The sequence below is a fragment of the Marmota flaviventris genome, chromosome 1 (assembly GCF_047511675.1).
Source record: "Marmota flaviventris isolate mMarFla1 chromosome 1, mMarFla1.hap1, whole genome shotgun sequence".
Taxonomy (NCBI): Eukaryota; Metazoa; Chordata; class Mammalia; order Rodentia; family Sciuridae; genus Marmota; species Marmota flaviventris.
In genome coordinates, this window is record NC_092498.1 from 177,770,422 (window position 1) to 177,794,691 (window position 24,270).

Below are 24,270 nucleotides of genomic sequence, written 5' to 3' on the forward strand. Positions count from 1 at the left end.
TTTAAACTTTCTGTAACTGGACACCAATCCCACTGTGCCTCCACAAGTCACCGGAGCCCCTCGCAACTAATGTATCCTTTGGGAAACTCAAATTTTCTCAAATGTATGCAGGAAGTATGGACCTGAGCCGTGACTCTCAAAGCTTGGTCCTGGAGTAGGCAACATAGGGGCCTTACCTGGAACTTGTGAGAAATAGATTCTTGGGGCCCAGCTGAGACCCACTAATCAGAAACTCTGGGAATGAGCCCCTGGAATCCGTATTTTCAAGAGCTCCTCTCAATAGTTCTTATACAGATATGCATGAAATCATTGCCTAGATATCTCTTAGGTCTTCTGGGGGAGAGAGTCTAATTCTGCAGCCAGAAATCTATCAGCTGTCACTCCCAATCTAAGCTTTCCCATTATTCTCCATATAAAGAAGAAGAAAAAAATAGATGGACTTTTAAAGGATCAACTGTCTGAGAAATGATGATGAGGGCAGAGTGTCGCGCTGGAAGGGGATTCGGGGAAGAGAGAAGAAAGGAGAACAATGTCATCAGTTTATGGAAGGCTGCAGCAGAGGATGCCACTGTGGCCCCTCCCCAAGCCCCACAGTCACGGGAGATGGTCAACACTTGGCCAGCAGGCTCCTTTCTGCAGTCGCCCTGGCACACAGGTGCCTCCCTTCCAGCCCAGCACCCTTGGCCAGTACCCCTTCTGCCAGGCTGGAGGAAGAGCCCTGTGGCTATTGTATCCAGAGTTCCCCTGCCCCCATGCCTGTGTTCCCGGTCTAAAGAGAGAAAGGAGGAAAAAAAATTTAAATCCACATTCTCCAGCTTTGCGAGGTTATGATTACTTGGGCCTATCATGAATAACCTTCCCACTTTATCAAGCACTGTGACAAACCCACCACAATCAGACAGTAGCCATAGCAACCAGGACAAGCTTTGGCGCCTCACAAAGCCCTGAGTGGCAGAATGGAGTCCTTTTATTGGTGGCTATACCCTGGCCCGGTTTTCTCTGCGTGAGCCCAGAGCTGCAAGACAATGAACGACCCCTGCCGCAGCCTGACCCGCCTGTTCAGACGGGCCTCACCAGGGTGGCTTCTATTTTGCTTCCATTTTATTTCATTTTGTCACTATCTTAAAGAGAAAAACAGCAGGATTTCGCCCAAACAGTTTTTTTCCCCTCTCAGGGTGGGAGATGTCAGCCAGAGGGTGCAGAATCATAAAGACCAAAAGGACAAGGGAAAACACAGCAAAACATTACTGGTCCTTGGGAGGGTTCAATCCCAAGTGTTAATTCCTGGTCATCAATCACGTGGTGAGTTGATGAGTGAAATAAAAGAAATGTTAGAGGTGAGGTGTGACTCTCTGCCAGGCTCTCCCACTCCAACTATTTGGGCCGTCTCCATGTAATTAATGTTCAATGTGGCTTTCCATAAGCATCTATCAAAGGCAGTTTGCATATTATGAATGCAGCAAGACGACAGCATTTCTAATACACGAGATGAGCCCCGTGCAGAAGACACTTTTAAGTCCATTAGCTAAGAAAGGTGGTAGGAAACGGATCTGGATGGAAGGCTCACTTTGATCTGCTTTTTTGTGACACTCTAGTGAGGAGAAGAAGAAAGCAGCAACCGGCACTCCAAAGCCAGCCTGCTTATCAAACGAAAAGACATTTCTTTCTGTGAGTCAGAGCAAAAATTTTAATTAACTCTCCACTCTCTTGTGGTAGATACGTAATCTCCCATCACACCTGGAGTGTTAAAAAAAAGTAGAGCATGTCCTGTGGTTTTTCAACTTGTATAAAAGGAATTCATTTGTATTTATGGCTCTTTTCCCCCTTTGTTCCCTGTAATTTCTCCAGTGGTTGCAAATCAGCTAAGGAAACAGACATCCAACACAGCCTTCCCTTAACCCTGTAAAAATGTAACAATATAGAGTTTACTAAGAAATGCATTTGTCTTTTGATAATTTTTAAAGATCCTCTGTGCCGGCAAAAGAATGAGGAAGTCACATATTGGTCCAGTGAGAAAGTTCATACTTTCAAATACAGTTTGCCCTTTCCTAATAACTTAAAATCTAGAAGTCAAAAAATAATAATTTGATTACATAAAAATCCATTTGCGTGACAAAAGACAACATTCACAAGTTCAAAAGATGAATGAAGAAATGGGAAGATATTTGTAGTCGTATTATAGCTAAGAAAGCGCCTCTAGAAATTGATAGGCAAAAAGTCCAGTAATCTCAAGTTTTTCAATTGGACAAGGATTTAAAGATCAAAGAAAAGGAAAATCAAATGGTCATTAAGCACGTGAAGAAAAAAGCAGACTCTCGTAATAAAAGAAATGCATATTAAACTACCCTAAGATACTGTTTTTTTTACCTATCAAACTGGTTGTTTTTTTTTAAAAAAAAAAAACCTTCAAGTTTGACAACGGACTTTGTTGACAAGACTGTCGGGAAGCAACCATTTTATCACATTGCTGATGAGAGGGCAAACTAAGTCAACCTTTGGGGAGGACAATTTGACAGTCTCTCTCAAAATTATAAATACATTTAACCTTAGACCTAACAATCTCATTTCTGGGAATTTATCTTTTGTATATATATGAAAATGTACAAAGATGTTCACTGGAAAACTGTAATAGCAAGACACTGGAAAAAAAAAAAAAAAAAAAACCCAAGTGTCCATTAGTGTTAGGCTTGTTAACTTGGTATGTTTTCATACAGAGGCTGGAGGAACTGGGAATTAGTGGTTGCTCATGTGTTGACCCAGAGCATACAGGACAAGGGGGGACAATGAGAGGAAAGAATTCCCTTCCAAACACGCTAAAGTTGAGGAACCTGTAAAGATGTCTTGCAGAAAATGAAACTGCATGTAGGTAGACAGAATAACAGCCTCCAAAGATAACTACACTCTAATCTCCAGAGCCTGTGAATGTGTTCCCTTACATGGTAAAAACAAGATTTGGCAACATTTTGAGTAGGACTGCAAATTAGTACAAACACTGTGGAAATCAATATAGAGATTTCTCAGGACTAGGAGTAGAACTACCATATGACCCAGCTATCTCATGCTAAGAGCTGAGATTGGCATACAACAGTGATACCTGCATCCCAATGCTTACTGCAGCATAATTCAGAATAGCCAAGTTAAGGAACCAGCCCAGGTATCTGTCAACAGGTGAATGGATAAAGAAAATGTGGTATATATCCACAATGGTGTTCTACTCAGCCATAAAGGTGAGTGAAATTATGTCATTTCCTGGTAAATGGATGGAACTAAAGAACATCATTCTAAGTGAAATAAACCAGGCACAGAAAATGAAGGATTGAATGTTTTCTCCTCCTAGGTGGAAGCTAGAGAGATATAAAGAATAAGGAAAGGTGGATCTCATGAAAATAGGAGAGAGAACAGTAGAGGAAAGGGATAAGGGGGAGGACAAGAGAGGGACTGCAGAATGAAATTAACCAAATTATGTGCATGTATGAATCCCACTTTTATGAATAATAATAACGTACTGATTAAGAAATAATAGAAGACCAGTGGAGTAGAGGAAGGAGATTAGGAGAGGGAGGAGGGAAAGGAAAAGGGAAAATATTGGGGAATGAGATGGATCAAATTATGTTATGTGCATTTATAACAAATCCTACTGTTCTGTATAACTATAGCACTAATAAAGACATAATAAAAAAGATTTGGCAAATGTGATTAACTTAAGAATCTTGACATGGACAGTTTATCCTGGATTACTTTGGGTGGAGCCAGTGTAGTAACAAAGGCAGGAGAGTCAGAATCAGAGATGTGATGAGAGAAGCAGAGGCCAGAGTGATACCAGGAAGGGGCCACAAGACAAGGAACATGGGCAGGTTCTAGAAGCTAGGAAGGACTCCCTGATCCTTGAATCTCCAAAAACAATGTGGTCCTGGCAACATCTCGACTTTATCCCCTTGTACCCATTTCAGACTTCTGATCTCTGGATAACAAACTTATGTTGTTTCAAGCCACTAAACTTGTAATTTGTTATAGCAGCAAAAAGAAACTAATCCACAGCCCAATGTCAGGCAACGCTTAGAGTGGAGATAAGAACTTGGAGGCATTGGCCAGCACAGGATGAGGCTAAGGACCAGGTTTCCTGGTGAGGGGGATGAGCCGAAGATGACATGAGCCACAGTGGTGCATAGGCAGGTGAAGGTCCACAAGGAAAGTGGAGACTCGCATGTAGGGCAGCAGGAGAATGCCAAGCTGAAAGAGAACATTTCACTTCTATGATCAAATGCAAAGTGGATATTACAAAGTTGGGGGGCTTGCAGAAAACTCAGCATGTCCATCCCTCAGCATCCTAAAGAGTAAGAGTATGCCTGGCACCACAATTCATTCATCAGTCTCAACATTCAGTGAACCTGGCTCTGGGCTGGGCACTTGGATGCAAAGATGTGTGAGCTTTTCTGTCCCAGGAGAGGCCAGGCCGGGGGATGGGGAGAATGGCCACATGGCTCCCCACCAGATAGAAGCTCATGCAGGCATGGGGGAGGGAGGGAAGGAAGGAAGTGATGGCTTGCCCCTCCATCCTCTCTGGATAAAGTGCACACCCCTCTGGAGCCAGCCGCCCCGGCAGACCTGCCCGCCTCACTCTCGTCCTCCTCCAGGCCACCACTGTGCCTGCCAGCCAGGGGGAGGGACAGGCATTACTGGCCGGCTGGAGATGTTGTTTTCCTCTTTGTCTTACACACAATGCCCCAGAAAAACATTTTGCTGATATGTAATTAGGCCAACATAATAGAGTCTAAGAGAGCAGTCATCTCATTTTCCACAACTTTGGCTTTCAAAATGTTCAAAGAGAATAAAAAGAAAAAAGCTTAGTTCTTAGATGTAGAAAAGGGGGCAGATGAAAATACATGTAGCATGTAGAAAGCTTCAGTTCCAAGACTCCTTGCCCACCCCTGCTGGTGAATTCACATCTTTGCTTGATTTACTGCACCACACGCATAGGGCAGCTCACTCCATAGCATTTTAGGAACTCGACAGGATAATGGATAATAATAACTATTACCCAAACTATTATTTGAAGTACATTGTTTACAAAAATGGTCTCAATTATGACCTCCCTGAAAAGGCCACTTTACAACGTTACTGGACAGCTTCTTGCATAAAGACCATTTCTCCACCTCTAGAATCCTGGAATCTTGGAACTTGCTCTGACAAAAAGGATCTGGCAGATGAGATGATGGGAGTTCTGAACCCAGGCCTCAGGGGACCTTGCTGCATCTGCCTGCTCTCAGAGACCTTGCTCCTGCCATGAGGACAAGCCCGGGCTAGCCCATCGGGTGATGCCAGACACATGGCCCAGACCATCAGCAAACATGTGGCAGATGCCACCTTGGATCCGCCCACCAGCCACCAGACAACCGCTATGTGTGAGTCTTGCTGAGATCGGTGGAGACTCACCCATATGAACAAGATCCCAGCTAACCACCATTTTTTTTTTTTTTTTTGTACTAGAGATTTAACCCAGGGGAGCTTTACTACTGAGCTACATCCCCATTCCTTTTTGAGACAGGGTCTCACTAAGTTGCTGAGGCTCTTGAACTTAAGATCCTCTTGCCTCTGCCTCCCAAGTTGCTACGACTGCAGGCATGTGCCACCACACCCAGCCTCCCTTGCTATTTTAAATCACTGTGCTTTGGGGTGCTTTACTACATGACAGAAGCTAACCTGTATCTTATTCTAGGGAGAGCCAACTAACCAAGCCAACCTTTAAGAGGAAAATCTTTGTGGAAGTCACCTTGATAATGGAACACACAGACCTGAGTGGAGAGCAGCAGGAGGTTAAGGGAATAATTCTATAAAACAGGCCCACTGTGTGACCGCACATGCTTCCTTTTCTAAGAAGCAATTTGCCTACACCCCTGCCTGCCTTAAGTGGCTAGAATATGTCACATTCCTCAGTAAATGAGGAGAAATTTAGGCCTGAAATAATGTCATTAAGAGAACACAAGATGCCCTGAAGGATAGACTTTTGTGACCCTTTCCACAGACCAGATCCCGGAACTCAAGGAGATAAGGATAATTCTACCTAACCATAAAATCTAAGAATTTATGGTTAAGAATTCAATTAGAACCAGTCAGCATGGGTCAAAGAGACCTAGAGTTGTCATGTCAGTGGGAACTTGAAAGTCTGATGTCATCCTGCTGTCAGTCAAAATTCAAGAGGTAGACCTGGGCTGGACTCTCTGGAAGCTTCTCTGAGAACCCCACTAAAACTGGAAGGCAGCAGAGACACCTTGAGTGTCTTCTTTTCCCCTTTCTCATCCATCCTACTAAACTCATTGCCTGTTACTCTGAGAAACATGCCTCAAATCTTTCTGACCCGACTACAAGAAGGAGGGCCTACACACTGCCTCAGTTCCCCAGAATGTCCTAGCCATTTAACAACCTTATTTGATTTAAGAGAAATAAATAACATACCTACCCTTGGAAGGGACTCGGCATTGCCAATTTTTCACCATTCTTGATGCTGGCACACCTAGCCTTCACTTCCTCCATGCCAGACACATGGTGACCTTGCATTACCTCTGGAAGCCTTGTGTCTAATGGATGGTAACCCACCATGAGGCCCAGCAGTGCCATCAGCCTACCCTGAGAGCAAGAGATAAAAACCCAGCGTCCTAGCTTAAGAAGCTGCTGCCCTAGCTTCTCTGAAAGCGCCATGCCAAACTGGCAGGAAAACCAAACCTGCGCGTGTATAACAGAGCCCTGGATTCTGGGACACACTGGTGATCCGCTTCTGGAATGCGTGGTTTCCTTGAAGTCATATACTTGGAAAGCAAGTAGGGCAATGAAGTGAAGGGATGGGGGGTGGGAGACTGACTGCTGTACCTGTCATCAGAGCTGGTTGCAGGCACACACCTGTGTGGAAGAGGCAGGCACCAGCAAAGGGTCCCACGTTTCAGGAAAGGAAAGGCTGGATGTTTGGAGGTCAAGAGGGTGGTGGCTGGGGCAGACTCCAGCCATCTGTAGGGACAGATGCTGTGGTTCTGTGTGTAAACAGTTCAGCAACTCAAAGCTGTTAGATCCTGCAAGCCACTCACTCAGACGGGGCTGGGAGCCTCCCAGAGCTGACACCTTACATACTGCATAGGGGTGGGGGCAGCTTTGTTTGATGACAATTAAACAAGAAACATTTTCTCCATCCAGAGACTTGCCAAGTCCCTCCCACTTGCTTTGATGAGTGGGAGGAAATTAGACTTTCTGGGAGTCAATGAGATTTATCACTTCATTACTCTCTCTTTAGACAACAGGAGAGGGATAGTTTTCACCTTTCTAATTTTTCACCTTCTCTGCTAGCTAGGAAAGAAAAAGGAATGGGGGTGAAAAAGAAGTTTCCTTAAGTATACAATTAAAAATATTTATTTTGGAGGGGAGGGGTGGGAAAGCAAACCAGAAACTGTTACGTAGTCACCTCTGGCAGTAGATCCTGACAGCTTACCAATAATCATAAAATGGAAATCCAGAAGATGTCTTTGAATAAAGGTTAGTTCAAAATCTTAAGAAGGAAATGGAAGTGAAAGGGTTGTTCCACTTAACAAGGCACAGAGCCACACAAAGTACCTGTGTTTTTTCTCACCCTTTCTCCACCTGGTATTCTTGAGGTGCCACATTCCTAATCAGCGTCAGAGCAATCACAAATTGGTCAATATTCTCTTTGTGGTGACCCAACTGTCAGCATCTTGTTGCTATGGTTACCACCAATCTAACTCAACCCTTCCTCCTGCTCCCCTCTCCTCAAACCAAATTACACTGTGCTAATCCCACAGCATGTCCTCCAAAGACCCTGCTCCTGGTAAGTGCACGTCTATTAGGGCTTCTGAGGCACCGGGAACCTCCAGCTGGAATATACAGCCTTCAGGACATGTCAGACCCCTGATTGTAAATGACCCCCCACTGCCACGAGCCCAGCAATCTACCTCCCACTCTCTCCAGCTCCCAGCTCTGACAGGGATAAATCCACCAGAGCCTGTAACAGATGCACTGCTGGGTTCCCATCAGCATCTGGACTGTGACCTGGCAAAGGACAAGCTAATGAAGAAAAAAACCAAAGTCGAGAAAATTAAAATGGTCTCAGAGTTTGGACCGATCTAGAAAATCCTCCTCCAGCCCTCCTGCCCTACCATTTAGCACATCAATCATGCCTAGCATTTGTGTTCTATTTATTCCTATCTCCTGCCCAGGAGCTCAGTCTTCCCGAAGGCAAGGAGTTTATCATGTTCCCAATAAATCCATGCCCCGACTTAGGGAAGCGTCTGCTCAATAATTAGCTGAATAAATAATTATTAGTTGACTAATTAGATGAATAATGAATGCACTGATCCTAGCATTTTGAGGGTAGGTTCTGCCACCATGTCTTGTCTTCTCAAAGTCTTATCAAAGTTCTCACAAATCACTTCTACCAAGGTTTGAGTTTGTTCCTGGAAATCTGAATTTATCTGCCACAATGCTGCATTACCATTTTTCTGGGCATCTGTAGATGGAAGTAGGAAGTATATGTACACAAGAAAATTACAAGCAGAGAGTCACATGCTGGTCACCAAGCACCAAGGCCACTGGGCATTTTCATAAACACAAGTTATAAAACTGGCTACACACAAATTCATCCCTTCCCTGCTTCTGAGTCACTGACTGCACTAACAGGAGGTAACATCTATTTCTCCAACTTGTCTCTGAACTTGGTTTTGTGACTTTCTTTAATCAAAGAGACAATGACAAATGAGAAACAAACTGAGGCATGAAATAAGCTAGCACCTTGGGGCTTGCCTGTTTGCTGCTCTTGAGAACACCCTGTGACTTCATCCTGTGACGAATCCCAGGCCAGTCTATGGGTATTAAGTTACATGTGGCTCTGGTGCCCTAGCCAACAGCCAGTCAAGTGCCAGACACAAGTGAGGCCATGCTAGATCATCCAGACATCAGCTGACAGGAGAACCCAGCAGAGAGCAGCCAACCTGCCCTAGAGAAGAATTTCCTAGCCGACAAAAAGAATCATGAGTCAAATCAATGATTATTGGAAGCCACTAAGTTTAGAATGGTTATTATACAACAAAAACTGATTAAGTCTAGAAAACAAAATATTCAGCAAACATTTAATAAGATACAAGTCTACGTGGTTCTCTCAAAGTAACTGTCTACTTATCAGAAAGTGACTGAAGAATTCTATGGCCCTAATAGATTTTTAAATAGGATGATGCTTTTGTGCAAATTGACTGAAGAATTCTATGGCCCTAATAGATTTTTAAATAGGATGATGCTTTTGTGCAAATTCTTACCTCTCGCTTTCTTGCCCAAACCCTTTTCTCAACAATATCAAGAATTTTCAAGGTGAAATTGAAGGTAAAATTTGTTTCCATGGGATAAAAGTTCACTATAGTAGTTTTAAAAAGTAAGGCCCTCTCTGCTACCATGGTAATCCTAGCTACTGGTGTGGCTGAGGCAGGAGGACTGCAAGTTTGAAGCCAGCCTGGGCAACTATAGTGAGGACCCTGTCTCCAAAAAACAAAACAGGCAGTGGTGCTGCTGAGGATGTAGCTTGGTGACATAGTACCCTTGGGTGCAACCCCCAGTACCACATAAAATGAAATGAAATGAAAAAGTAAGGACCACAAGAGAACTAGATGGCAAGCCATAAACTGAGACAAAATATTTGCAAAAGACATATTAAGGACTATACAAATAACTCTCAAGATTGAACATGATAAAACAATAATCCAATTAAAAAATGGGCAAAAGATCTGAACAGACACCTTACCAACGTAGATATCTATTGATGGTGAGTTAGCATGTGAAAAGATGCTCAACATATGTCATTAGGAAAATGCAAATTAAAACAACACACCTATTATGTGGCCAAAATCCAAGACATTAATACCAAATACAGACTAGGATATTGAGCAACAGGAACTCCCAGACATTGCTAGTGAGAATGCAAAATGGTATATCCACTTTGGAAGATAGTTTATCAGTTTCTTACAAAACGAAATATACTCTTACCATATAACCCAGCAATCACACTCCCTGGAATTTACACAAATGAGTTGAAAACATTTTTCCACACAGAAGCCTGTACTAAGATGTTTATATTAGCTTTATTCATAACAGTCAAAACTTGGAAGCAACCAAGATGTCCTTCAGGAGATAAATGGATAAACCATGGAAATCCAGACCACGGAAAATAATTCGTCACTAAAAAGAAATGAGCTATCAATCCATGAAAGACATGGAGGAAACCTAAGTCTATATTACTAAGTGAAAGAAGCCAATCTGATAAGGGTATTTACTGTACAATTCCAACTCTGGAAAAGATGGAGCTATGGAGATAATAAGATGATCAGTAATGCACATTATAGGCACAGTGGCACACGCCTATAATCCCAGCAGCTCGGGAGGCTGAAGCAGGAGGATCACCAGCCTCAGCAAAAGTGAGGCACTAAGCAACTCAGTGAGATCCTCTCTAAATTAAATACAAAATAGGGCTGCAGATGTGGCTCAGTGGTCGAGCACCCCTGAGTTGAATCCCTGGCACTCCTCGTCTAACCCCGCCCCCTCCCCAAAAAAAAGATGATCAGTAGGTTCCAGGGATAGGGGTGGGGAGGAGGGATGAATAGGTAGACTGCACAGGGATTTTAGGGCAGTGAAAATTCTGATAAATGAGGGTGGATCCATGCCATTATACATTTGTTAAAACCCTCAGAATAGAGCTGGAGACATAGTAAGTGGAAGTGCACTTACTTAGTATGTGTGAGGCCCTGGGTTCAATACCCAACACTACTCAAAAACAAATAAACAACAATAAAAACCCTCCTACAACCAATGGAATACACAACACCAGGAGTAAACTCTAACATAAGCTATGACTCATGGTTATCACTGACTGTCCAATGTAGGTTCACCTGTTTTAACAAATGTACATGGTGTGGGTGGTGGATGCTGGGAGAGGCTACACTTGTGTGGGCAGAGGAAACACAGGAATTCTCTGTAGTTTCAAGTTCAGTTCAATTTTGTCGTGAACCTAAAGCTGCTCTAAAGTATAAAGCTGATTTTTTAAAAAAGCAAGGATTTTTAAATCAAAACTGATAATGAACTACAATGATAAAGGATGTCCATGATTTATAGGGGCAAGAAAACTAAAGACACTGAAAATCCACCAGTGAGAAACTAGTTAAATAACATAATTGTTCATCAACGGGAGTTTTTTATGGCCATGACAAATGATGAAGTAAAAGCCTACATAATGACACAGAAACATTTTCAGAATATACCATTGCATACAAAATTTATAGTAGTATTAAAGGTATGATCCCATTTTTTTTTTTTAAAAAAAGGGTATAACTGTAGAGAAAATATACACAGGAAGGATATACACCAGGATATGTGGCTGTCTTCTCCATGATGATGAGATTAAGACTATTTTTCCTTTTTCTTATTTGTATTTTTAAAATTATCTTTGATGACCAGTTGTCACTTTTTTCAACTGCTTTATTGATATAACTGAAATATCCTAAAATTCACCTGTGTGATGTCTACAATTATACACTTGGTATTATATTTACAGAACGGTAAAAGTCACCACAATCTAAGTTTAGAACATTTTCTGCCTGTACCTGCTAGCAGCCGTTCTCCACTCCCCTACTTATCCTCAGACAACCACTAACCTACTTTCTGTCTCCATAGATTTGCCCAATCTGGACATTGCATATAAATGGACTCGTATAATGTGATCTTCTGCAACTGGATTCTTTAACTTGGGCAAATGTTCAAGATTCATCTATGATGTAGCAAGTATCAGCATTTTATTCTTTTTCATGCCATATAATATTCCATTATAAGGTACCACATTTTATTTATTCATCACAAATGAACATTTAGGGTGCTTCCACTTGGGGGTATTATGAATAAAGCTGCTATAAACATTGACCTACAGGTCTTCACTTGGACATGTTTTCACTTTCCTTGGATATAGGCCTAGGAGTGAAACTGAATAGTTACATGATAACCATGTTTAACATTTTGAGTAACTGTCCACTTAATACTTTTGTAAAAAGAAAGTTTAAAATTAAAACATAAAACCTCTTGAGCCTTCTTAGGTCTAATCTGCCATGGGATATAAGCAGAGAGAATACCTTCTTCAACCTCGGCCAGAGTGTGTTTCAGAAACCCCTTAAAGAGAACATGAATTTAAAAGCAATGGATCAACCATGCATCCAGACTTATTAAAGCTGGAAGGCATGAGGTGGTCCTGCAGTCCAGTGGTTCTTGGGCCTGACTGAAATTTTTTATACACAAATCCCCAGTCCCCACTTGCATACCTACTGACTCAGGATCTCCAGTGGGGACAGGGAGACTTGGGGATGTATGTTTTCAACAAGCCCATGGTGAAGCTTGAGGATTGACATGGTTTGGGAACCACTGCTCTAGCCCTTCCTGCCCACCTGAATCTTACCAGTATCTGGGAGTTGACAACCCCAGGCTCCAGCCACTGCTGATGAGTTCCACATTCACTCTTTGGTTGAACCTAGTTTCTCTGTCAAAGTCAATAGGAATAGAATCTATACCTTTTATTGCAAGTCAGCCCTTCAAAGATACAAAGTCAGCTACCTGGCTGCCCTTGCTTTTTCCTCCTCTAAAATAAGTATGCCCAGTGGTTTTCAATCACTTCCAGGCACATCCTCCACCCATCTGTCCATGCTTTTCATCAAACATGGCGGTCATGGTAGAGCACGAGACTCCAAGACAGTAAGTCAGCCACAGACTGAAGAACACGGGGATCGGTACCTCCTGTGTACATTTTCAGAAATATGACCAAAACTACCTTTTCGAAGCAACCTCGTTCAATAATTATTTCAGCCAATATTTGTTAAAAACCTCTTACACAAAGGGAAACTACCAGTTTGGCACAGCCCAGAGCATCTGGAGGGGAGTAGCAGGTACATTCTTGCATTAAACTTTCATTAAAACTGCTGTCAAATCAGATATTGCCCATTCTGTATTATTTATTCTTTTCATTTAAATGCAATTGATTTTTTTATACTTAAATGTGTCCTTATTACATTTTATTGGACTCGTTTTAGGTCCAACATTCAAAAACTAACAGATAATAAGATTGGAAAGGGTTTAAGAAGCACAGTAGGCCACCCCCCCCCCGCCCCCCCCCCCAAAAAAAAAGGCATCTAGATCAGTCATTTTCAAGTTTCTTGTCTTTTTTTTTTCTTTTTTTTTTTAAGTAGTGGGATGCTTTCCACAGCATCAACTATCATCTTAGGCACCCAACATGTAAAAACAGATAAATTCAGCTGGGTGTGGTGTTGCAGGCCTGTAATCCCAGCTGCTTGGGAGGCTGAGGTAGAACGATTGCAAGTTTGAGGCTAGTCTGAACAATTTAGGGAGACGGGATAAAGTTAAGTTGTACAGCAGCCCAGGCTCAATCCCCAATACCACAAAAACAAAACCAGATAAATTTAGAAAAAGCAGCTCTGGTTGACACTGACATGTGTGCATTATCCAGAGCCTTCTCCAACCCTCATCACAAATGTGCCTTTGACCTTCTCCCACCTATGTCCAACTGGAATGCTTCTTTATATCCAAGAGCATTATTTAGATTCTCATGGCCACCCAGGATATCTCGTGGCCTCCTATCTTGGGTCTCTGGCAGGAATATTTTCTAGACTTCAGCACAAGACCCAGAGAAAGGACAAGGCCCAGGATGACATCATAGGCCCCACGAACAAAGATCTTCCTCTAGTTAAAGCACGGCTTTGCTGAACATAGACTCTCAACTAGTCATACTCCACACACAGCCCCTAACTTTTAATTTAGCTTTATTAAAATTCTTGGCCAAGTGAATATAAGAAGAACCTATTCTACTGCATGGTATTAACTAAATAACTATAAGAACACCCAACCCTTTAGGTTCACTGATACATCAGTTCTCTCTGGAGAACCATTTGCTCTGTCTTCACCTTGGCTCTTAAACTGCCTATGCACTTGAGAAGTTATTATAGGGGGCCTGCATTAGTCCATTTTCTATTGCTATAACAAAATACCTGAGGCTGGGTACTTTATAAAAAGATTTATTTAGCTCAGTTTTGGAGCCTGACTATCCAAGATCAGAGAACTTCATTTGTTCAACCTCTAGTGAGGTCCCCCTGGGCTGGTCACAACATGGCAGAGAATCAAAGGAAACTGGTTGCTTGCAGACAGAGCCAAGCATGTGGGAAAGCTTCACTTTATAATTACCTGCTTCCACAAGAACTTGCTCTGAGTAAGTTCCCTTCCAAGGGCAATGTCTCCCTTACCTAATTACCTTACACTAGGTCTACCTCTTAAATATTCTCAACGCCAGCACACTGGGGACCAAGCTTCCAGTACATGAACCTTTTGGGCACAAATCACATCCAAGCCACAGCAAGCCCCCATGGAAAGCCTGAGAAGAAATGTTCAGCCCCTCTGAACAAAGACCAGCTCCTAGCTCCCATCAGCAAGGAAACAAGGATCTCAACCTGAAACCACAAGGAATGGAATTTGCCCACATACTGGAGTGAGCTTGGATGTGAAATTTACCCCAAAGCCTCCAATCAGGAGCCCTGACCTGGAGATGCCCAATTTCGACCTTGTAAGACACTCAGTAAGACTGGGGAGAGCACTTGCCTAGCATGTGCACAACCCTGAGTTCAATACCTAGAACAACCACCACTACCACAACCAAAAGCCCTAACTTGAAGACCCTGTAAAATAATAAATGTATGTGTATAAATGTTTTATAGAAAAATCTCCCACTCTCTTAAGCTCAAACACACGGGGAAAACACAAAGATCAAGCCCTTCTTATCACCATGTTAATAGTTAATCTTGTGTGTCAACTTGTTAGAAATGCCTAGATATCTTATTAAACATTATTTCTAGGTGTCTATGAGGGTGTTTCTGGAATAGATTAGCATTTAAATTGGTAGTGTGAGTGAAGCAGATGGCCCTCCCCAGTGTGGGTGGGGACCTGAGAATAGGAAGGCTGAGGAAGGTTGCATTCCCTCTGCCTGCCTGAGCTGGGGCGGTCTTCTCCCCTAGATGCTACTGGCTCTCAGAGCTTGGGACCTGGCCTGGGACCTTCCCCACCTACCTGTAGCTCTCAGACCTTTAAACTACGCCACTGGCCTGGGTCTACAGCTTTCAGACTGTAAGACAGCCTCCATAACTGCATGAGCCAAAGCCTTTTTTTGAGGTGGGGGGCATGCCTGTAATCCCAGTAGCTAGGGAGGCTGAGGCAGGAGGATCGCAAGTTCAAAGCCAGTCTCCACAAAAGCAAGGGGCTAAGCAACTCAGTGAGACCCTGTCTCTAAATAAAATACAAAATAAGCCTGGGGATGTGGCTAAGTGCTCAAGCACCCCCAAGTTTAATCCCAAGTACCTCTCCAAAACAAAGCCTTCTAATAAATACCCTACATGTCAGAGAGACAGAGACAGAGCGCACACATGTACGTGTGTGTGTATAACCACACACACAATCATCCATTGGTTCTGCCCTTCTGCAGAGCCCCGACTCATACAACCCTTCTTACATGGCATTCGCTGAATGTTTTAAGCATACTATTTTTCAACACTGCCCTTGTCAAAGGATTTAAAACCATGGTCACTTCTTCCACCCTCTCTTCCTTTACAAAAAGACTCTGCATTCACTTTACCCCATGATCTTCACCAGAGCAGACACTTCCTCTCCACTCTCATCCACTTTACAAGTACCTGTGATTTAGGGGCTTACACCACCCTAAAGTTTGACACCAAAGAGAAATCACTGATGGGTATGGAAAGGCCGGGGAGGGAGGTGTCATTTTTCGCAAGGGCACTCTTTCCACTGAGTTAACAGGAACGAATCCTTCCTGCCGGAATTTCCTCCACATATCATGTGTCACAGTTGCTGACACACAGTAGGAACTCAGTATTTACTTGTAAAATAAAAATTTTAAAAGGTCTAATTTGCTCTTATTTGGACAAGAAGCGGACTACGGATATCAGAATGGAGTTTATGGAAGAAAAAAAGTGCAAATAGAGATTAAAAGTTAAAATTCTTCCTTTTTGTCATTTCCTTATGTAAGCTCCCAACAAGTCCAATCTTCCAAGTACCTGTAGGAGAATCCTTTGCTTTTCTGTTCCCACTCAGTGGCAAATACTGTTGGCAACCAGAGCCAATAGCTTCTGGATACCCAAGGCCCCCTTCCCAGCTGACACACCCTCTCCAGCCCCAGGTGACTCAGCCTTGGCCAAGGGAAACTCAGCTGAGACTTCTGGGAAAGATTCTTACCTGCCAATAAGAATGGACACGTAGCAGGAAAACACTGCTTCTGTTCTTTACAGTGGTCATTATGTTCACCTGTGACATCTGGATCTGCTGCAGCCACAGTATGACTAGGATCATGAGGAGAGTGCTGGCAGAGAAGCTGAGGACCGGTATGCAGAAAGGTCACAGTACCCGGGTCCCTTAGGATATCCTTAAGCTGCTGGAATAAAGCTCACTCTGCAACCACCTTGCCTTCTTCCAAATTATCCTGTTCTGTGAGAGGAGATGAAAAATACCCACTGCCTGAGCCATTTTTAGTTGGGACAACTGCCCTTGTTCTATGGCCTTGGCACCTCTCCCCAAGGCCTTTTTCCAATTCTGATCCATCTCTTCAAACCACATGATTTCAGGAGCAGTTATCCTGATGCATTACACTGAGCAAATCCCCACCCTGGCTCCCTTTAGCCCGCTGCTAGAAGTCCAGGACCTTTCCACCACCACTAAGTTCTCTCCAACTCTTCGCAAGCAAACATGCTGTCAAGAACACCCTCCAGGACATCCTTGGAGAAGGGTCCTGAGGGTCGCACCAATTTCCCAGGGCTGCTCTTAACACCAACTTGGAGGCTCACAACAGTAGAAATTTATTCTCACCATTCTGGAGAACAGAAGTCCAAAAGAATTATCACTGGGCCCAAATCAAGGTCTTAACAGGCCTATGCTCCCTCTGGAAGCTCTGGGGAGAATCCACTCCTTGCTTCTTCCAGTTTCTAGGGCTGCCAGCATTCCCTGGCTTGTGGGTGCATTGCTGTCTTCTGCAAGGCCAGCATCTTGTCCCCTGTGTATGCAAAATCTCCCTCTGCCTATATGGATATATGTGATTACATTTAGGAACTATCCAGATGACGTCCCATCTCAAGATCCTGAATTTTAGGGCCCATCCAGATAATCTCCCATCTCATAACCTCAAAGATCCTTTTTCCAAATACGGTAACATTTACAGGTTTCAGGGATTAGGACCCCATATCTTTGGAGGGCATTGTCCAGCCTGTTGTGTACCCACTCAGTTTTACTCCTACATAATCTTCCACCCAATACCAACACCACCCTCTCAGGAAGCCAGAGGCCTAGCCATCATCTCTTGAGTCCTGCCCCTGCAACACAACATTTAGGGACCCTGAAGCCAAGTGGCTGCTACCAAGGAGGCAGAAGGTAACTTCTGGATGAAAACTATAAGACAGACTGCTGTCCAGGGCTCTACTCCCTCAGCATAGGACCAAGACTCTGGTCAGAAATCAGGACTTGACTTGGTTTTGTGGGATATTTTTTTTTTTGGAAAGGGGTGGTGTCACTATTTTTAAATATGATCTTTGTCATTTTGAGAAGACAAATGACTTACTTAGGGAACAAAGATTATGCAAATTAAATTTTCCTCTGTGGAGTTTCTAATAGCTATAAAGTCCTGAAGGCCCTTTTTGGAGACAAGAAGAAAAAGGCTTTTAAAAGCTCAAACATTCAGTTCAATATGGCTCCATGGCAAGAACCACTGGAAGAGAAGCTGGTTCCAGGTGGAAGTGTCCCCCTATAGTAAAAGTCAGAAACTAAGGAAACCTCTGACTGTAGAGGTTGGCGAGTGTGGACTTACAAGGACAGAAGGAGTTACCTGACCCTCCAGGAACAGTGACACAGTGCAGCAAGCCCACAGAGGAGGAAGGTTAAGGGGGAATGAGGTCAGGGGCACAGGACTATATATATTCGTGCCCACAGGGACTTTTGAAGATGAGGTTCAAAGCACAGTGTATAAGGAAAAAGAACACTGAAGATGAAAAAAGTGCAATTATTTAACTCCTATTTTACTTTTTCTTCTACAGGGAGACAAATAAAACCAAGGTCTAGGACTGGGGGTGCTGTGGATAGAGCACTTGCCTAGTATGCATGAGACCCCAAGTTGGACACCCAGCACTGCAAAACAGGTGGATAAATTCTAAGAGTCAAGTATTTCCCCCCATGAATGGCCTTTGGCTAATCGTATCTGTGTTAGAGTTCTCCCAAGAAACAAAACCAATAGGATATCTATATCTCTATTCATAATAATTGTCTATAGAAACTTATTCTGAAGAATTGGCTCACATGATTGTAGGGGCTGGCAAGTCTCCACGTTTGAAGGAAAGGTTGATAGGTTGGAAATTCCAGCAGGACTTGATATTGCAATCTTTTTGAGTCTAAAGGCAGTGCTGGAAACAGAATTCCTTCCTCTTCTGGGGACCTCAGTCTTTTCTGTTAAGGACTATCAACTGATTTGACAAGGCCTTCCCACATCATGAAGGGTCATCTGCTTTAGTCTTTTAATGGTGTGAATGTTAAATCATATCTAAAAATACCTTCCCAACAACATCTAGACTGGTGTTTAATCAAACAGCCAAAGTGGCACATAAAATTAACCATCACCGTATCATTGTGCAACTTTTTTCTCTTAACATTTTATGGAAGTCCTTCTGTGTCAGTTTAAGGTGAATGACCTCATCCATAATAATGTACCGCCCTTTATTTAGCCATTCCCCTACCAATGGACATGTATGTCATTTCCTTTGTTGCTGTACATACTGTTGAGATAATATCCTCATGTGTACATTCTTGTGAATAAATGCATTTGTTTCTCTAGGAGAGATTAACACGAGACCTGGAGCTACTAAATCGTGGGAGAGGTGGGAATTTTAAAAATGTAATAGAGGCTGGTGCTCTGTCTTCCAAAGCGGACCTGATGTTTTTAAAGGGGCTCCAGCCTGGAGATTGTAAGGAAAGGGTGCTCAGCTGTACTATCTACAGCACACTGGCCTGTCACCCTCAAGGCCAGGGGGGACACACAAGGACAGGATAAAAGTCAAAGCACTGAGAGCTGCTGGAACAGATGTGAGGTGCTGCAGAGGACCACCCTCGCCCCCCCTGCCGTGATGTGCTCTGGGGCCAGAAGAGATGGAGTTGCTGCCTGGGAGAGGCTTGTGCCTCCATTCCTGGCCCTTTCATGGGAATGATTATCCATAGAAAAACCACCTGAATGACTCACAGGGAAAAGGCAGAGAACTGCAGACTCTGGCACTTAAGACTATGATCTCAAAGCCAAAATAATTATCTTGGAGAACTATGGCAATGAAAAAAAACCTGCCAGATGGCTTAAAGAGAACAAATATTGGCTCCTTCGTCAAGAGCAGAAGGAGGTGCATTCTAGACACCCTAGAAATGGATGTTTTTTTTTTTTCCTAGAAAATTCTAGTGTGGATTCTTAAAAGAGATGGTTGGGAGTCCCTGGAATCAAAATTGATCCCCAGAACCCAGCAGAAGCTCACTTAGAACAGGTGAGGCCCAACATCTACTGCACAGGATTAACGGACAGAGCAGATTTCAGTTACAGCAAAACAGCCTCCCATGAGACCCTCAGGGATAAATGAGAAAGTATACAGTAGATCCAAAGGGCCACCTGAGAGGATTACAGAAGGATTAGGTTATCTATAGGGACTGGAGGAGAGACCTCCACATCATGCCAAGGGGCTGTGACCTTGATCTAGTCTGCTCAATGCTCATACCACATGGGAACCACATTATACGTGAAACTTCAGAGAAGCCAAAACTAGGATGATCCTCCAAGTCCAGGATGATATAACCATGACTACAAATGTCTCAACAGACTAGAAAGTGAGCAGAAGCCAATAGAATGAGATGAACAACAGAGAGAACTGAGGATGGAGAAGATCTGCCTTCCTTGTACCTCACAGGACCAAATATGTCTTCTTAGAGGCCGTCATGGGCATCCGCGAGCCATGTGCCTCTTCGGGTGGACTAGCAGAAGTCCATGTCCAGATCAGGAGGTCAGGGCCTCACAGACAGCAGCTGCTCTCCAGCACACCCATCACGCCCCTCTGCCATCACCAACGGAGCACACTGGGTGGGTGTCACATGTTCCCAGGACTATTTAAGTCAGTTAGACCCAGAACCATCATTACACATCTTAATTTATCTAGAATGATAAACTCCGAGTGCACAAAAAGATACTTCTCAGAAAACCATATTGGGTCCTTCACAGAGACTGAACAAAGGACAGCCAGTTAAAAATGACTAACTATGGCTGAGCATGGTGGTACATGCCTGTAATCCCAGTAGATCAGGAGGCTGAGGCAGGAGGATCACGAGTTCAAAGCCAGCCTCAGCAAAAGCAAAGCACTAAACAACTCAGTGAGACTCCGTCTCTAAATAAAATATAAAATAGGGCTGGGGATGTGGCTCAGTGGTCAAATGCCCCCGAATTAAATCTTGGCACCAAAAAAAAAAAAAAAAAGACCAATTATGGAGACCACACTGGCTTGTCACATGCCTGTAATCCTAGCAACTCAGGAGGCAGAGACAGTATTCAAGACCAGACTCTTGGCAACTGAGCAAAATAAAAAGAGCTGTGGCCTGAGCTCAGTGGTAAAATGCCCATGGATTCAATCCTTAGTGCTGGGGGGGTGGGGAAGACAACTGTGATTGAATTAGAGTCAGGGGAGGGGATGTTGGAAAAGACTAGAAACAAATTAAGACAATGGATTCTGCACTCAGATCCCTTTCCTATACTTTCAAGAAACGAATGCTGCTTGTTGTTGGTAGCACACCTTAAGTACGATTTATACAAGACAGGTGAAGTGAAATTCCAATCAGCAGACCCAGAATTCAAAATGAATGTGGACGTGAGTTTACATATTTTGTATTTAAAAAAAAAAAAAAACATGTTAGGTGCAAACATGATCTTAGGTTCTCCGTCTCTGGCCTCTTCAGTGAGTTAACCAGCTGCATACTGATTGCATCTGCTAACATCCGCAGCCTTATGTTCTTTTCTGGCACCAAATGTCACAAGGAGCACTAGTAAACTAGAAACACATTCCAGGGAGAGGGACGATGATGGAGAAAGATCCATGTTCAGGACACCTGGAGGTATCTACAGACTCCAGGGGGCTGTATAGTCCAGGTACAACATTCAAAGAAGAGGACCTCTGTGTGTCTGTCTTGCTCTTTACCTGTCCATCTCTGCAGTCCTTCCCCTTTCCATTCAAAGAATTACCATTCCTGCTTACACTCCAGATTGTAAAATCAAAGAAAGTCCACAAAATACCTACAAAACGCCCTGTGGATGGACTGTTACTTTCCTCACAAATGCTTTTAAATTTGAAGCTGTGGGCTTGCAACTGAGAAAAATGCAGTCATTTGTATTTGTCGGCACATGTGCATTAGCCCAGCCTTCTCTGTTTTTAGAATAAATGAAGGCAGTAGAGGTAGAGGATCTGTCTCACTGATGATATCAGGAGACTGATAAAAAGTGCTGTTTACCAGGGGCTTACTCTGTGCCAGGTTCTAAATAGTTTCTCCTTTAATTTTCATCAGCTTTGAGATTTTGTTACTAGTATCTCCATTTATAAAACTGAAAAAAAAAAAAAATGGAAAAACAGGGATTGGTTTGCTTTTCCTACCTACACTCAATTGCTCAGCTGGGAATTGGAGGGCCAGGATGCTGTCCCTGGCCAGACTCCAGAATCTACACCCTCATCTCAACATGCTGCACATCTGCAGAGCCCAGAAGAGCCAGGTCGGCCTTCTGGTGAAGCGGTGTGCGCGCTCATGGTGCGTAAGGAGGGAAGCCAGGGTGGAGTGGCAGGGCTGGAACAGCACCCCTGCAAACAGAGCTGGGGTACAAGCACAGAAATAATGAGGCAGGAAAGGGGCAGAGCAGTTCCAGTTGTGGGAAAAGAGTTGGTCAGAGTGTTTTGTGGTCAGAGCCCAGGAGGTTAGGTCGGGGAGGACAGTGGTTGCCAGAAAAACAGGGTCAACTATAAGCCAAAAGGGACCTGCCCAGGGATTAAACAGGAAAGAGCTTTCCCAAAGGTCAAAAGGGTGGGGAAGAGAGGAAGTAGCTGGATTCTGGCAGTGGAAGCTGTTAGAGATGGAGAATATCCACATGGCCTGGAGAGGGCTGTCTGTGGGGTTGGGGGAGTGGGTGTGACAGCCTCTTCAAAGAGCTGAGCCATAGGCCAAACTGTCCCCAAGTGAACACTGCTCACTGTACTGGTAAATAAGCTCTAAATACTAAATTCCTCCAAGGCTGGAATTTTTAAAGTGTGGTTCCTAGACGAGCAACATCAGCTCACTTGACCAGGTACTGGAAATGCAGATTCTTGGCCCATCAGACCCACAATTAGAGATGGAATGTTTTGTGCTTCCCACCCCCACCAATTTGCATGTTGAACCTCTGAGACCCAGAGGGCAGATGAGGCCTCTAAAGAAGTTAAATGAAATAATAAAGGTGGGCCCCTGATCCTATGGGATTGGTGTCCTCATAGAGAGGCAGACATCAGAGGGCTCATGCACTCTGCTCACCAGAAATCAAACCCTGGTAAAAACCTGATCCTAGACTTTCCAGATTCCAGAACTAGAAATCTGAGAAGAAATTTTTGTTATGTAAGCCACTTAGTCTGTGGTATTTTGTTCTGCCAACCCTAGAAGACTAAGATACCTACTCAAGAGGAAACTCTGAGGTTAGAACCCAGATATCTATGTTTTAAAAAGCTCTGCAGGTGATTTTGACACAAAATCAATTTTGAGAACTAGTCTACCCATGGGCTGACTTAAAAGATCTGCAGCCCAATTGGGGAAGCATTTACTGGAATGCCCTAGAGAACAGAGATGGGTATTTCCAGGCCAATGCACAGATTATCAGTGAATACAGGGGTGGAGGGGTCTTTTACTAGACAGGAAGTGATCTATGAGCCGAGTCCACACCAGCTACAGGAGAAAGAGACACCCATAAACCACAGGTAGTCTGCCCTGAGGAATCCCCTCCTTGTGCCCTTGGAAGATGGCAATTTCAGAGGCTGGTGCTGCTGCTAATGGGGGTTGAGGTATGCTTCTGCTGTGGGAAATTCAGGGCTGCTTCAGAGAACAAAGGGAAGAGCAGGTCTGAAGACTTGTGCAGAGAAAAACCAGTGAACAACAATATAAAAGCCACTGATCTGTTATTACTATTATAAAAATTAATAAACACCAGGTGTGGTGGTGAATGCCTGAAATCCCAGCAGTTCAGGAGGCTGAGGCAGGAGGATTGCGAGTTCAAAAGCCAGCCTCAGCAAAAGCAAGGCACTAAGCAACTCAGTGAGACCCTGTCTCTAAATAAAATACAAAACAGGGCTGAAGAGGTGGCTCAGTGGTGGAGTGCCCCTGAGTTCAATCCCCAGTCCCTCCAACCTCCCACTAACATTAATAGAATCTTTTTCTGCTTAATTGGCAGCCTTTGAATCATAGTGGTGAAAGGTGATGAAATAAAAGCCTATCCAGTGTATCTGGTAAAAGTTATAACTGGCTCTCCAAAGCGGGGCAAAAATATATACTATATATTATATATTATATGTTATATATTATATATTTACACATACACAAACACACACACACACACACACACACACACACAATTTCCATGGTGTAAATACTTCCACCATGGTCAATTTCAAATCTGGAACCTGATGTCACTCAATGTGGAGTTTGGGAGAGAGGCACAGAACCGACTTTGATGACTAGTAAATGCCACCAAGCCAACTATAGATCTTTAAAACCTGATTTCCAAGGATTCCTGGGAAAACACCTGCATTTGTGAAGGGGAGATCAGCTCCTGAAACCAATATCAAAGAGATGAGGAAACCAAATGAGACATCAAAATGAAAAAAGTTCAAACATCTGATAGAAAAAGTTGACAAGCAATGGAAATCAACCTACAATTCCAGAAAACAATTGTGAATACACATTAATCTTTCCTAATCAAATATCTTAACCATAGAAGTGATCTCTTTTTCTATTACAAAGATAACTATCTCCTTATTTTAGTTTGTAACCTCAATTCCCTCCCACAAATATTTTATGTACAGATGGATGGCCCAGACTGACAGTGGTTTGACCTTT

The 24,270-nt window shown here is 43.4% G+C and overlaps 2 protein-coding genes across 2 annotated transcripts in view; one reads left to right on the top strand and one right to left on the bottom strand.

The window, feature by feature from the left end:
* Positions 1-11,912, top strand: part of Oxnad1 (oxidoreductase NAD binding domain containing 1) — an 84,788-nt gene extending 72,876 nt beyond the window's left edge. The window contains exon 10 of the mRNA XM_071619375.1: positions 11,710-11,912. The gene's annotated coding sequence lies outside the window, so the exon portion shown is untranslated. The remainder of the gene's footprint in view (positions 1-11,709) is intronic.
* Rftn1 (raftlin, lipid raft linker 1) overlaps positions 1-24,270 on the bottom strand; it is a 195,995-nt gene that overhangs the window by 11,715 nt on the left and 160,010 nt on the right. The window lies entirely within an intron of this gene.